We start from the raw sequence: 14,194 nt of genomic DNA, 5'->3' as shown, positions 1-14,194 counted from the left end.
TCACGCGCCGCCCTCAGGGGTCCTCTACGGCGGGCGGGCGGGGGACGGGGTGGGGTGAGGAGACATGGGACACGGAAGGGAAGAATGTCCAGAGAAATCCGCTTGGGGACTCTCCCCAAACCCCACTTGGCCCTCCGGCTCAGACACTTCCAGCCGGACGCATCTCCCCTTCTTTAGACTGTCTTCTTTGGCTTTCCGTTTTCCTCTCTTGCGGAGGGGCGGAACTTCCGGTCCCATCTCCTAGCAACTTCCGGCGAGAGCTGACAGACAAAAAAAAAAACAAGAGGCACATAGGTGCCCCGGTCAGTCGGGACAGAAAAAGGGAACTCGACGTGGGTTTTACTAATCCAGTTCCAGGATCCTGGTTTTTGGTCATGGTGTCCGGTGCGCAGTCCACGAAAGAGTCGGCCTGAAGACCGCCGGAAGTCGCTCAGTGGAGAGAAAGGAAGTCCCGCCCCTTCCTCCCAAAGGGAAGACGGTGAGCCGGAGGAGTCAGTCAGAGGGGCGAGCAGGAGCGGTTCCGTCGGGAAACAGGTAAGTTATTCTCTGGCCGGGGCGGGGGGTTTGGAGGCGGGGACCGTCCAGCGTCAGCGTGGGGCCTGGGGGCGGTGGCTTGAGGGCCCGGGCCCGGGCGGCTGGGCGCCGGGAGCCCCGCCAGGGCCCTTCGCTCTTCCTCCTCCCCCCTTCCCCCCGCCTCCGCCCCTCCCCGCTCGCCGGTCCCTCCCGACGCCGCCCAGACTCACCCGACACACGCCCGCCGCCCGCGCGGCCTTGCGGAAGCCCGGGCTCCACGCCGCCAGCCGCTGCTCGCCCCGAGGCCCGACTCACCCGGGCCTGGCTGTCAGGGCGGAGGCGGCGATTCCGCGCGCCCCTGCCCGCGGTCGGGCGCTTCTCACCGCCGGGCTTCCCCCGAGTGAAACGCACACGCCGAGCTGCCGCGTGTCGGTTTCCTCCGGCTGCCCGCCCCCTCCCGGTCTCCCGGAGCCGCGCCGCTGCCACCAGCGTCGGCTTCCGTTTAGGACGCCGGCCAGGCAGCGGTCAGGAGCGCTGGTGCCCGAGAGCGGCACGACTGGAAGGGAGGGTCCTAGCCGCTCGGGTTCAGCCGCTCTGCCCTGGACGGAGACCCCAGGCTGCCGCACACCACTTTTTGCAGCAGCGGGTACCCCTCTTCCCAGCTAGCGGGCACGTACTGTGTGTGCTTGTCCGCTTTCTGGGGACCAGTCTGGTGGAGGCGGGTGGCAGGAGCGGCTGACCCCTGTCGGCTGCGTCGAGGTGGGAATAGCTCGTTTATTTTCAAGGGGGAATTCTGGAGTGGGATATCTTGGCAGGGTTGGCATCTAGGGACACACGAGTAGGATTTATTTTATAGGTAACCATAACCCTAATGGTGACTGAGGTATAACGTTACAGCTCGTGCCCGTGGAACTAATTACGGTGTGCACCTGTTCTGCGGCGAGGTGTTAGTCCAGCTGGAACACCGTGCAGGGAAGGACGCTGATTATCTATTGACTAGAACATCATTAGGAGAGCTCATTTGATATATACGCTGTATACTTTATTTAGCACAGCAGTTTGTAGAGCAGGAATTAACCCCTTTCCACCAACTGAGACCAAGATTAAATAACTTGACCAAAGTTAACGTCCGGATTCAAATCTGAAATGTTTTTCATTCTTCTTCAAGTTTGCTACATGTGAAATTACTAACTCCTAGTGTCACGTCTGGAAAACACCAAGGCGGGGACTTCCCTGGTGGTCCAGTGGGTAAGACTCTGTGCTCCCAACGCAGGGGACCCCGGGTTCGATCCCTGGTCCGGGAACTAGATACCGCATGCATGCCGCAACTAAGAAGCTGGCAAGCTGCAACTAAGAAGCGGGCATGCTGCAACGAATGATCCCTAGTGCTGCAACGAAGAAACAAACAAAACCCGCTAAGGCAAGGCTCTGTAGTAGCTCATGTCTTCTTACACGATGTGTAAGACAGTTGTGGTGATTGCTGATAGCGCAGTTGCTATTGGTGCCTTTTTTAAAAAAAACCTGTTATCTTGGAATAATTTCAGATTTACACGAAAGCTGCAAGATAGGACAGAGTTCCACTGGTGTTTAACAAAGCAAAGTGGCTCCACTTAATAATCACTGGTTCCTGCTTCATGCCAGACACCATTTTAGTGCAGGAGAGAGTAACATATTGCCCTAGAAGATTTCAAGGTCCGTTGGAGGAGACAGATACGTAAACAAATGTAATGCCTTTTGCCAAGTGCTGAAATGGAGATATGGGAGCACAGAGGAAATGATCACTGCTGGGGCAGGAGTGGTGAGAGCTTTCAGGATATATTTGAGTGGAGATCTTAAGGGTTAATGGCTATTCACTTGATTGATGGGACATTTTCCCCAACATTCATTCTAATTAGGTTTGTTTTATTAGAGGAGAACTCTCTTCTATAAAACAGACTCTTCTATTTGATTCACCTCCCTCTCTCCCAGCCCCTCTAAGAAGAGATTTGTTTCACAGGTAATACAGGTTGCGAGAAGCATCCCAGTTTATAAATCCATGAACAGGAGGATAAATGAAAGCTGTGTAGTAATGGAAATATCTAGATCTATACATTTTTAAATTCTTTGATTTTCTTGCTTGTAAATACTTCCTGTGGTTCGATCACAGTCATTATGAGAGGTCATGGAGCACAGTTCTGCACTGTAACTTGGCGTGTTAGATCCCCACACCAGAGGGGACATTTGAGTGTCTTAGCTCTTGCTGCTATAACAAAATACCATAGCCTGGGTAGCTGAAACAACAAACATTTATTTATCACAGTTCTGGAGGTTGAGAAGTCCAAGATCAAGGTGCCGATTCCTGCTGAGGGAATCTTCCTGGCTTGCGGATAGCCACCTTCTTGCTCTGTTGTCACGTGGCAGAGAGCGAGAGAACTCTGGTCTCTCTTCCTCTTGTAAAGACACTGATCCCATCTTGGGGGCCTCACCCTCATGACCTCAGGTAAACCTACCTTCCAGAGGCCCTGTCTCTAAATACTGTCACACTGGGGAGTAGGGCTTCACCGTACGAATTTGGGATGGGGGCTGGGGGCGGGAATTATAATTCAGTCTGTAGCGTAGGTTTCTTGGAAGTTTTGTTATTATGTGGAACTCCTCCAAAATAGACTTGATACAGAACTAAATAGGAAACTGTAAAATTAGAGTTTATATGGCTTTCACTAAAGCAAAGTTAACGCAGTTAATAAGAAATATGATTCAGAGACCAGTTGATGAAAGGGAGAAATTTTAATTGTTTCATTTTGATGAAAGAGAAATCGCTGTGATTCTCTTTTCACTTTTAGGCCTCATAGAGTTGTCCCATTTTAGAGGGCATAAGGACTGTGGCAGTGATCTATTTTCATTCTCTCATTGTCTGATGAGAGGGCTGAGCCCCCCAGAAGCTAAGTGACAAACATGTCTCAGAAATTAGTGGCAGAACAAGGATTAGAATCAGGCCCCCTGATTTATAGGCTAGGCTTTCTACTCTTTGAAGCATCAATAGTTCTCAAATTTAAGGTGCATCAGAGCCACCTGGGGGCCTTGTGAAAACACAGATGCTGGGCATCACCCAGGGGCTCTGATTCAGCAGGCCTGCGCTGGGACTGGGAATTTGCACTCCTGACAGGTGCCTGGGTGATGTTGAAGCTGCTGGCTCTGAGGCCACACTTCGGGAACCCTGGCCTCACGTGATGTTGCCTTTGATCTCTCATAAGAGGAGAGTAAGTAAACCTTTGCAGGTTTTACCCGCCTAACCTTTTCCCTGGTACTCAGAGAATCAAGTTTTTAAATTTTGTATCACAAACAGTAATGCATAAACAACATATGATTAGATGAAAAATAAAAAAGGACTGGAAATGGAGTATTTCTCAGCGTCATTTTGGCATATTCAAGGGTAATTTTTGGAGACGATTCTAGTGGTCAGAGCCACTTACTATTGAAGGGGCTACACATGAGCTGTGAGAGCCCTCAGTCTTACCAACATTCACACTGAAAAGCGTGTCCAGGTTGATTGCTAGGTTGTATGGGAGTAAAAAGTTACTTCCATCTTTGTTTTTCTATGCTTTTCTGTGTTGTTTTGTGTACTAAAATGTTCTTTTCTTACATATCAAAATCTTATCGGGCCCAAGCACAGATTGTATGCCTGTAATAGATATTGAAGAAATGTAAGTTGAATTAAAAAAGAGTAAGGGGGAAAGTAAGGTAGGTCATTTACCTGGAAAGTTACTCTGCTCTCTAGATGATCCCAGTCTTGGGCATTTATTGAATAATTGTCATTTATTCCAGTTTATACCTTAGTTGCAATTATTGGAATTTTTTTTAAGCATAGTTATTGGAGGAGGTAGCTAGCATATTTTTATGTTAGAGTTAATGAGCGATCACCATACCTTTTTATCTTGCATCTTAAATGATTTTTAAAAACTTTTTACTTTGAAATAATTTTGGAATTACAAAAAAATTTCAAAAATAGTCCAGATAGTTCTATATATCTTCTAACCAGATCTCTTTGTTAACACATTATGTAACTGTAGTGCAGTTACCAAAACCGGGCAGTTGATACAATTAATCTAAAGACTTGATTTGAGTTTCACCACTGCTGTGCTTTTTCTGGTTCAGCATCCAATCCAGTATCCCACATTGCATTTAGTTATCATGCCTCTGTAGTCTCTTCCAATCTGTGACAGTTCCTTTTAGGTTTATATTCCATGACCTTGATACTTCTGAGGAGTACTGGTCAGTTATTTTGTAGAATGTTAGTGGGTTTGAATTTGTGTCATGTTCTTTCAGGATTAAATTGAGGGTTAGGCATTTTTGGCAAGAATACCACAGCGGTGAAGTTTGTCCTCAGTGCATCGCATTGGAATGCACGTGATGTAGATATATTTTATCAGTGGTGAATGTTAACTTTGACCTCTTGGTTGAGGTGATGTCTGACATATTTCTGTGCTCTAAGATTAAACATTTTCTCTTTGTAATTAATGACCCTCCTAATTTGCCTGATTTTGGTGCAAAAGTTTAAAATAAGTGAACATCTAATGTCAGAATCCTTTGAACCTGACCCTAACTGTGGAATACTTCTTATCTTGGGAGGCTTCAGTACTATTTGTTAGACTCAAACATAGCTGGGAAGGGTAGAGGTTTCACTGCTGGAAGAACAATTATTTGCTCAAGAACTTGTACTTGATCTCGGGCAGTATTCGTCTTGAATTGGCAACAGTGGAAGCTGTTTGTCTGAATTGTTTTGCTTTGGTTCTGTGACCTGTCTCACATGTGTCTTCCAGTGCACGACTTTCCGTAATTGTGCTGCATTTCTTAAGAATTCTCCCTGGAGCATTTAGAAGATGGATGCACTTGAGTTCATCACCAGGCAGTTGCTCCTGGTATCCCACTGCTTACCCACTTGCTAGCCCATGGGGCTGGGGCACGTGTTTTCCTTGCTAATGGAATTGCTGGCTATATTACACATATAAATTATCTCTATTTCCGAAATGCGTGTGCCTTTAATATCCCAGCCTGAGTCAGTTGGAAGATACAAACCTGGTTTGTCTCCTCCCAGTGCCTGTAAGCTCCTTGGAGGCAGGGGACAGATCCCTCTTTCTGTTTACTCAGTAACTTGCTTGGTACCTAGCACATAGAGGCACTCAATAAATATTTATGAGTAAATAAATGTTGTTTGTGCATCTTGTTAAGTGTTTTTATAAGCTACCGGAATACCGTGATCATTTCCCCCTGTCAGTACAGCTCTGTAATCTGCACAGTATTGCAGTCTATGGATGTGCCACGGCGGCTTCATCTTTAAGCGGTACCTCACTGCTGGATACTAGTTTGTTCCCAGTTTTTTCTAATGTAAAGAGTTCCTTGGTGCATATCCTTAAACACATATTTTGTCTGGTTATTTCTTTAAGGTAAATTCTGTAAAGCGTCACTGATAGCTCAAAGAAGATACACATTTTAAGGTTTCTGATATATAATTTGTAAAATTACCCTCTTGAAAGGTTGTATAGATTTATATCCTAACCAGTACTATTGAGAATGCACATTTTCCCACACTTTCCCCAATGCTTTTTTTAAGAATAATCCAACATTTTTTTGGTATTTTTAAAGATGCTTCTTGGAGTGTGGTGAGTGGAGGTCATATTCTGACTAATTTGCTAAAACTTTCCAAGTTTTCATGTTGAAAATTTCCAGTTTTTTGTTTTCCTCAATGAGAGAGCAGAATAAACCTCAACAAAAGAGTGATTAACATCTAACCAATATTTCACTTGGGGGCACTTATTGTGTATAGTTATTGTTGGCTGTATCTGTGGCTCTTACCAAACAGGAAACTTCTTAGCAGTGGGATACATTTCTAATTCACATTATTCACCAAAATCGGCTACAGGTCAATTAAAGGCTTATATATAGAAGGCAAAACTATGAAACTTTTAGAAGACAATGTAGGGCAATAGTTGTGTTACTCTGTTAGAGGGAAAAGGTTCTTAAATTATAGAAGGTGCAAACCATAAAAGAAAGGATTGATGTGTTTGACAACCTTGATATTGACAACTTTTGTTTATTAAAAGAAACCATCAAGAAAGTGAACAGACAAGTCACAAGTGAGAATAGATCTTTTAGTACATATTACTGATAAAAGTTTAGTGTCCGGAAAGGTGAACAACTGCAAATCTATAAGAACAATAGACAAATGGGCAAAGGACCTGAATAGGCATTTCACAGAAGAGGACACGTGAATGCAGAGATGCTAACTTCATCAGTAATTAGAGAACTGCAGATTTGACCAGCATGGTATATAGTTTCATACACGCTAATTTGGCAACAGTGTAAAAATCTGACAATATCTGCTCTTCAGGAGGGTAGGAAGAGTGTAAGAGGGAGTGTAAATTGGTACAATAACTTTGGAATTAACTAGTAAAGAGGCGTGTACCCTTTGACCCAGTAATTCCACTCCTATGTCTTTATCCTAGAGTGTTGCTTCTGTGTTGTGTTCCCATCATCTCCTGGGAAGTTGTTAGAAAGGCACATTTTGGGGACCCACCCTAGACCTACTGAATCAGAAACTTTGGGGATGGGCCAGCTTTCTGTTCTAGCAAACTCTCCAGGTGATTTGATGCATGCTAAAATGGGCAAACCACTGCCCCAGAGAAACTCGGGTCCATGAATGACTGGAGACATGTACAGGAATGCTCACCCTTGCACTGTTTGTAAAAGATAAACCTTGGAAGCCACGCCCATCACAGGAGAATGAATAAATTGTACTATATTCCTGTAATGAAGTACTGTGCCGTTGTGAAACCCAATGGACTTCAGTCACATGCATCACCAAGGATTAGTATCAGGAACATTAACTTGAGGGAAAAAAAGCTACTTGCAGAAGAATGCATCTAGTATTTTTCCCTTTTTCTTTTTTAAGTTTAGAAACATGCAAAACAGAATTGCATATTGTTAGGAATACAGGTATGGCAAAGTAGTAAAGAAAATAAGTAAATTATAAACAAAATACAAGTTAATGGGTAGCTCTGTAACAAGAGGGAAAGTGATAGGCACACCAAGAGGGACTTCAAAGACAAGAATTTAATTTTCTTAAACTGATCTGTACTCAGATTTTTGTTATATTATGCTTAATATCTTTGTACACATTAAAATTATTTTTATATCTACCAAATATTTTAAAAACAAACTTTCCTTTTTGCAGTGTCTGTCTACACAGGGACTATTCAGTTTGTATGAAAAAAATAATGATGGGGGTGATGGTGGTCAAGATACATTCTTGTTGGACTGTGATGTAACAGTACTGTCCGGAGTAGAGATGTCAGGGAGAAGACTGGTTTCGCGGGTACGGAGTGTTAACACTTGCTGAGCGCTCACTGTGCAGGCACACTGTGTGCTGAGTTTACACTCATTAGCTGAGGATTGAGCCACCCAGTGAACCTGGGGGGGGGGGCGTGTCAGATCACTATTGCCCCATGTCACAGAGGCGGGGAGGTCCTGTGGGCACAGAGGGGGAAGAGGTGGAGGAAGTCTCTGACTCTGTCAGAGAAGGTCGGAGGAAGACAGTCGTAGACAAAGCAGAGTTGTGTCCCAGAGTGTTGTGTGTTACAGAAAGAAAGGCCAAGTCAGAGTAGGAATGGGAGTAGAGAGCAGGACTGGTGAAGGATGTATTCACCCCCATTTTCCGAGTTACTTGATTTTGCTAGGTTTGTTTTTATACCAGTGTACGTGACTTTATTATTCTAGTAAATGGCAAGTCTAGAAAGCAGAAAAAGAAATTGTATTTTGTTGTTAGTTCTAAGGATTGCATCTTCCAGTTTATTAGGAAGTGGTAGTATCATGCCATAGGATTTAGGAAATCATACTTCTTTGCTTAGGTTGCTAAAAATGGCAACCTTTTGTATCCCATATTATGAGGACTATTTTTAAATAAACATTACTTATGCCGTAAACCTTTTTAAGCCATCGTGATGTGACAGTTGCTCCTTGAAATGAGCAAGTATAGGAAAAATAAAAAGATGGTTATCGAAGCCCTAAGTCAAGTTACACATCCTATGGAACCAAATAGTTGTACTATTTTTGTTTGATATTCGTAGTGCTAAATTTGTCTAAAGCAGAACTGTCAAGCATTTGTAATTACGTAATGTCATACTTTCTAACAGAGCCAGCCCCTCACCAAGAAGTTGACAGCCCGTGAGAGTCCTTCCATAGCAGGATGTCTGCATTTCAGACACATATAGTGCTTGTCGCAGATCCCTGATGTGCAAATGTAGAAAGTAGGCTTCTTCAAATGGGTTTTAGGTACTTCAGCTCTTCTAGTTTCAGCTGTATTTTGCTAAAGCTAGATAATCTCAGTCTTAGTGTTTTTCAGTGTGTTTGATGTTCATACTTTTGTTTTCTCTTATATGCTGTACTTTTTACTTTTTATTAAAAAACAAAATAGTTTTAAATAAAAAGTAAGGTAGTAAGAAGCCTCCTTGGGAGAAGACATTGCTTAACACAGTTGGAGTAGTACCAGGTTACATCATCCAATGTAACCAAAGCCTAGCTTGCTTGTCAGTTACTAAATATAATGGAAACTTTGTGGTTTAAACCTAGAACAAGCAACAAACCACTTCTTTCCAAGGGTACAATTCATTTGTGAATTACTGTGAATTAAGGATCAAAATTTGATATATAATTATTGGATCAGTTATTAAAGAATGGGGAATCACAGTTATACGAGTGCATAAAATTATAAAACTGTTAGAATTTAACCTAAGGTGTAATGTACGTTTAAAAATAGCCTAGAAAATTTAGATCATTCAGAGTGGTAGTAGAAATTATAGTCTTTCAGAAAATGAGATCAAATGACTTTCATTAAGAATCTTCAGGGTCCATAATCTGGTTTCCTGTAGGGGTAGTGTTTAAAACCCTAGGGTTTCAGGGTGGTAGATTGAGACAGTGTTTGCTGAAAGTCACATTCAGAATACTGTTGTGTGGCCAGTTGTTATGTAGGCAAATGAGTTCGGAATCTGGTGTGATGGCCCTGTTTAGTGCAGTACATTTTTCTCTTTCCTGATTCACCTTTCTTCCTCCCCCTTTTTTCCCTCTCCTCCTCTGCACCTCATCTCTGTCTGGTAGGTGTACGTTAAGTATATGTTGGTTTTTTTTGAGGTTAGGAGGGACTTTTATCCAGTGCATCCCAAATCTGGCTCATCGGAATCAAACAGGGAGCTCTTTAGAACTACAGGCTTTGGTCCCCACCTCAGACTTTCTTAATCGGAATCTGTCCACGTGTAGGTCCAAGGGATTCATGTTTTGATGATTAGCTAAATTTGTCAAATGACTGACATTGTGTATAATTCCCTTGTTTTACAAATGTGGAAGTAGTAGCTCTTAGTAGGCTCTTCCAGGGGCAGTTGCATTTCTCAAAACAGGTCTTGGTAAGTCTTATAAAGATTAAAAGCCTTCATTAATGGTAGAATGACAAGTAGTGTGATAATTTTTGGATTGGTGTGTGGCAGAGCTGGCTGGCTGTCCACCTAAATCAGTTCTTCCCTTCCGCAAGGGACGATTGCACAACTCTAGGTGACATTTTTCAGATTTCTTTTCAGTGAAGCAGGAATTAGTGGAAGTGGTAGGTGCCACTTTTGAGCCAAGGCTTTTAAAGAAGCAAATGCCCTGCCTCTTTCACGCTTGCTTTCGTCTTTTGTTAGCTGGATGCAGAGAATGAGGAAGCTCTGAGTCAGCATCAAGTTGGAAAGAGCCAGGATTCCTGAATCAGCTGGGAGCCCACTGCCTGCAGACCTGGAACACCTGCCTTGGGAGTTTACAGGAGCGAGATAGGAACTTGTGTTTGAGCCCTTTTCAGGTCCACTTATTATAGCAGTTATGGAATTAGGGCATTAACTTCTTGTTAGGGTGATTCTAGCCACTGTACCCACATCTGAAGGAAAGGCAGTTTATGAATATGTAGAAAATTAGTATTCTGCAGTCTTTCTTCTCCACATATATAATTCTCTTATCTATTCCTCAGACTGCAGAAGCGTAATGTTACAGAGTTAGAACATTTTGTTAGGCCGCAGTGTTTTCTTAAAGGTATAATCTGAGGTAGCCAGTACTCGTGTGAAAATTAATAAGTGAAGACTTGTGATGCCAGCTATGAAGGGTTGCCTGCCATGGGGAAGGGAGGGATTTTCAGAACACTCTTATTTACAGATGGATTTCGAGTTGAGAATTCTTATCTATTTTTATTGATTTCTTAGAATTTATACAAAAAATTAGTAAATAAATAAGGTATGAATGTAGAGTTTTCCACACTTTAGTCATTTATTTACTCCTTCATTGTTTTTGCTATATTTTACTCCACAGTATTTTACCTCACTTTTTATTTTTTAAATTTAGCCTTGTCGTAAGAAGTAATGTATGTGGAGTCATGGGTTGGTATGTTATTTTTTTCCCCTAATATTCATGCTAATAATACACACTTATTTAAAAGTCCTTACTTGTGGCACATAACTTTATTTTAAATGCCAGTAGTGTATTTCTGTCATACTTGGGAAATACTGTTCACATGATGAATACTATTTTAGTGTCTTCAGTGCTTAATCCATAACATTCTTATTGATTGATTGATTGATTGATTGCCATGCTGAGTGGCTTGTGGGATCTCAGTCCCCAACCAGGGATTGAACCCGGGGGTAGGGCAGTGAAACTGCCAAATCCTAACTGCTGGCCCACCAGGGAGCTCCCCACAACATTCTAGTAGAAGTAACTGCAGTCACCTGGAAACTAGCAGACCAGCTATGTCTAGTGGGACTCTGGGTACAGTGTTTTCCTACTCACACTATAGACTGTTATCAGTACTCTCTTTGCTACTGGAAACAGTTATTAGCATCCTTAAATCTAATCACATTAGAGAGCCATTTCCAGAAACCTCAGTTCCAATTCAAGGGAAAATCCTATTCCTCTAGAACCACTCTCAGTATCAAAATCTGTATCAGTCAGGATTCCCTAGAGAATCAACAGGATGTAAACAAATATATATGAGGAGATTTTTTTATAGGAGTTGGCTAATGCGGATATGGAGGCCTAGAAGTCCCACATTCTTATTTCTGCAGGCTCGAGAAACAGGAAAGCTGGTGATATAATTCAGTCTGAGTTTGATGGCTCAAAAACCGGGAATGCTGATGTCTGAGGGCAGGAGAAAGTGGACGTCCCAACTCAAGGAAAACAGCAAATTGGACCTTCCTCCACCTCTCCACCGTCTTGCTCTATTCATGCCCTCAACAAATTGGGTGTTGCCAGCCCACACTGGTGAGGGCGGACATTTTTTATTCAGTCTACCATTCAAACGCTTATCCCTTCCAGAAACACCCTCGCAGATGGACGCGGAAATAAATAATATTTTACTGGCTGTCTGTGCATGCCTTAGCCTCACACATACAGTTAACCATCACAGTACTTTCGGTCAGCTGACCTAGCACGCCTTTAGTGGCACGTTTTCCTGCCACCATAGGATCCAGTCTGAGAACACATAGCACGTTTAGTTGTCACGTCTCCTTAGCCTCCTTTAATCTGGAACATTTCCATAGTCTGTCTTTGTCTTTTATGACATTGACATTTGTGAAGAATGCAGTCCTCCCACATTTTTTTTTGTCTTCAAATAAAACATTCCTCACTCTGTGTTGTGTGCTGTTTCCTCTTAATTAGCTGCAGGTTCGGCATTCTCAGCTGCAGTGATGCACAGGTGTCCTGTCCTCCTCAGGGTGTTATATCTGCAAGCATCCCATGTCCGCCTTCATTGAGGATGTTAATTTGATCACCCCTGGCAAGGCGTAGCTGAGTTATCCACCGTATAATTACTGAATTTTTTTTCTTCCCTTGCAGCAAATAAGCAGTTCGTAGGGAGATGGTTTAATGCCATTCAGACATTTTGCACATCAAAATTGCTCCCCTAGAACTGGCATCCATTGGTAGTTCTTGCCCGATAGTCTCTGTCAGTATGATTTTCTATCCCCTCACTCCCTCCACATTTACCAGTTGGCCCTCAGCATTCTGCTGTAACCTTTGCCCTGTCAGCCCGTCCATTTGTGTGTCTAATCAGTCTCTCTGTCTGTCTCCCTCTCTCCCAGACGTCAGTATGGACTTCTTCATACCTGCTTTTAATGGTTTACTGGCACTAACGACTGGGGCGCTCATGTTGTCCCAGATTTAGTCAGTAGGCACCTCTTCAAGCTGACTGCTGTGTCTTTGTCCCAACATTTTCTAAAAGCATTTCTCCCCGCTTCGTGACATGATGAGATTCTTCAGGCTCATGGTGTACTGACCCTGCCCCCGGCCTAGAACCTGCCATTCCTTGAGGAACCGGGTTCTGTTTAGTGAGGAGGTATCGGAGGCCGAGATGGGGGTGCCAGCTGTGCTTGTTGTTGGTCCCCCTCCTCCTCTCTTGAGCTTAGTGGGCGGTCCGATGGCCCTAGGGATATTTCTTGGTGTCCCTGGGTGTTTGACCAAAATTAGACCCCAAACATCTCTGACTTTTACAAGTCACCCCTTGAATTTACTTTTATTTGTAAGATTTTGATGCTCAGTTTAGTCTTAGAACCATAATCATAAATGTATTTCTACCTGAGGGCTTGCTCTTCCCGTCTTGAGAGGAGTTATCATTTTCCGTTACTTACCATGTGTAGAGACTTTTTTTAAGCTTCCCCCTTAATTTCCTCCCCCCCCCAAAGTAATATATCTAGGAAAGAGTATAGGAAAAAGCCAGGAAGAAGAAGAAAAAATTAACTATAATTTCATCACCCAGAGGAAAATAAAAACTATTAACCTTATTAGATAATTGGACTTGGTTAGAACTATATCCATTTTTAAAATTTAGTACTGAAGTTTTCTCTTTTCTAAATATACTTTCTTAACACTCATATCTTTGATACCTAATAATTTATATTCCAGAAATCTTGAGGCTTGATAGTTTTATATCATGTGTTAGCTTATCGACATTTGGAGTTAGTGTTTTCCAGATTTCTTCCAAAATTAGTAGTTTTAGTCTATTTTCCTTGCCGTTCTTTGATTAGCCATGGTATTAATCCATCTCTTCAGTGGACCTGAGAAATCTGTTAAAGCAAGAACAGTATGGAACGTGTCTTTAGCTGGTTTTTTTTTTGTTATTTTTCCTCCATTTTTACGTTTTGGAAATAGCCTTTTTCTTCGTAGTATTCCTGCTGGAATGAAAAACAGATCCATTCTTTTTTCTACTGGTTGAGTGTTCAACTTTTTTTTTATTGTCACTGAGGGATTTTCTCATGGAATTTAGAAATCTTAGTCACCTCTCACTTCGCAGATGAGGAAACTGAGGCTCAGAAAAGTTAACTGTTTGCCATGTGTCCTGCAGTGTATTGTTGGAATAATTGGGCCTCCTTACTTGTACATTAATGTTCCTTTTCACTAGTGCTTAACATGTTCAGTGTCAGTGCATTGTGTTTCTTTAATTTTTTTCTCCTCGTTCTCTTCCCTTCCTCAGCATTCGTATGCTTTGTGCTTCATTTTCTTGCCTTTTGAAAAAGATGAAAGGAAAATTTAAGGAAAGTATACTAACTTTTATTATGGGATGCTTTTTTTTATGGCTGCATTATAAATTCTTGACAATAAAGGGTCTAATGGAAACACTTAATGAGAAAGCAGGGGCTCTATCACA

The 14,194-nt window shown here is 42.6% G+C and overlaps 1 protein-coding gene across 2 annotated transcripts in view; it reads left to right on the top strand.

Annotated features, from left to right (window-relative positions):
• The first annotated feature begins 348 nt into the window (after nucleotides 1–348).
• Nucleotides 349–14,194, top strand: part of ZNF407 (zinc finger protein 407) — a 480,028-nt gene continuing 466,182 nt past the window's right edge. For both annotated transcript variants that reach the window (XM_067698828.1, XM_067698827.1), the window contains exon 1: nucleotides 349–534. The gene's annotated coding sequence lies outside the window, so the exon portion shown is untranslated. The remainder of the gene's footprint in view (nucleotides 535–14,194) is intronic.

The sequence above is a fragment of the Pseudorca crassidens genome, chromosome 12 (genome assembly GCF_039906515.1).
Source record: "Pseudorca crassidens isolate mPseCra1 chromosome 12, mPseCra1.hap1, whole genome shotgun sequence".
Taxonomy (NCBI): Eukaryota; Metazoa; Chordata; class Mammalia; order Artiodactyla; family Delphinidae; genus Pseudorca; species Pseudorca crassidens.
This window is presented reverse-complemented; position numbering and strand designations above follow the sequence as displayed.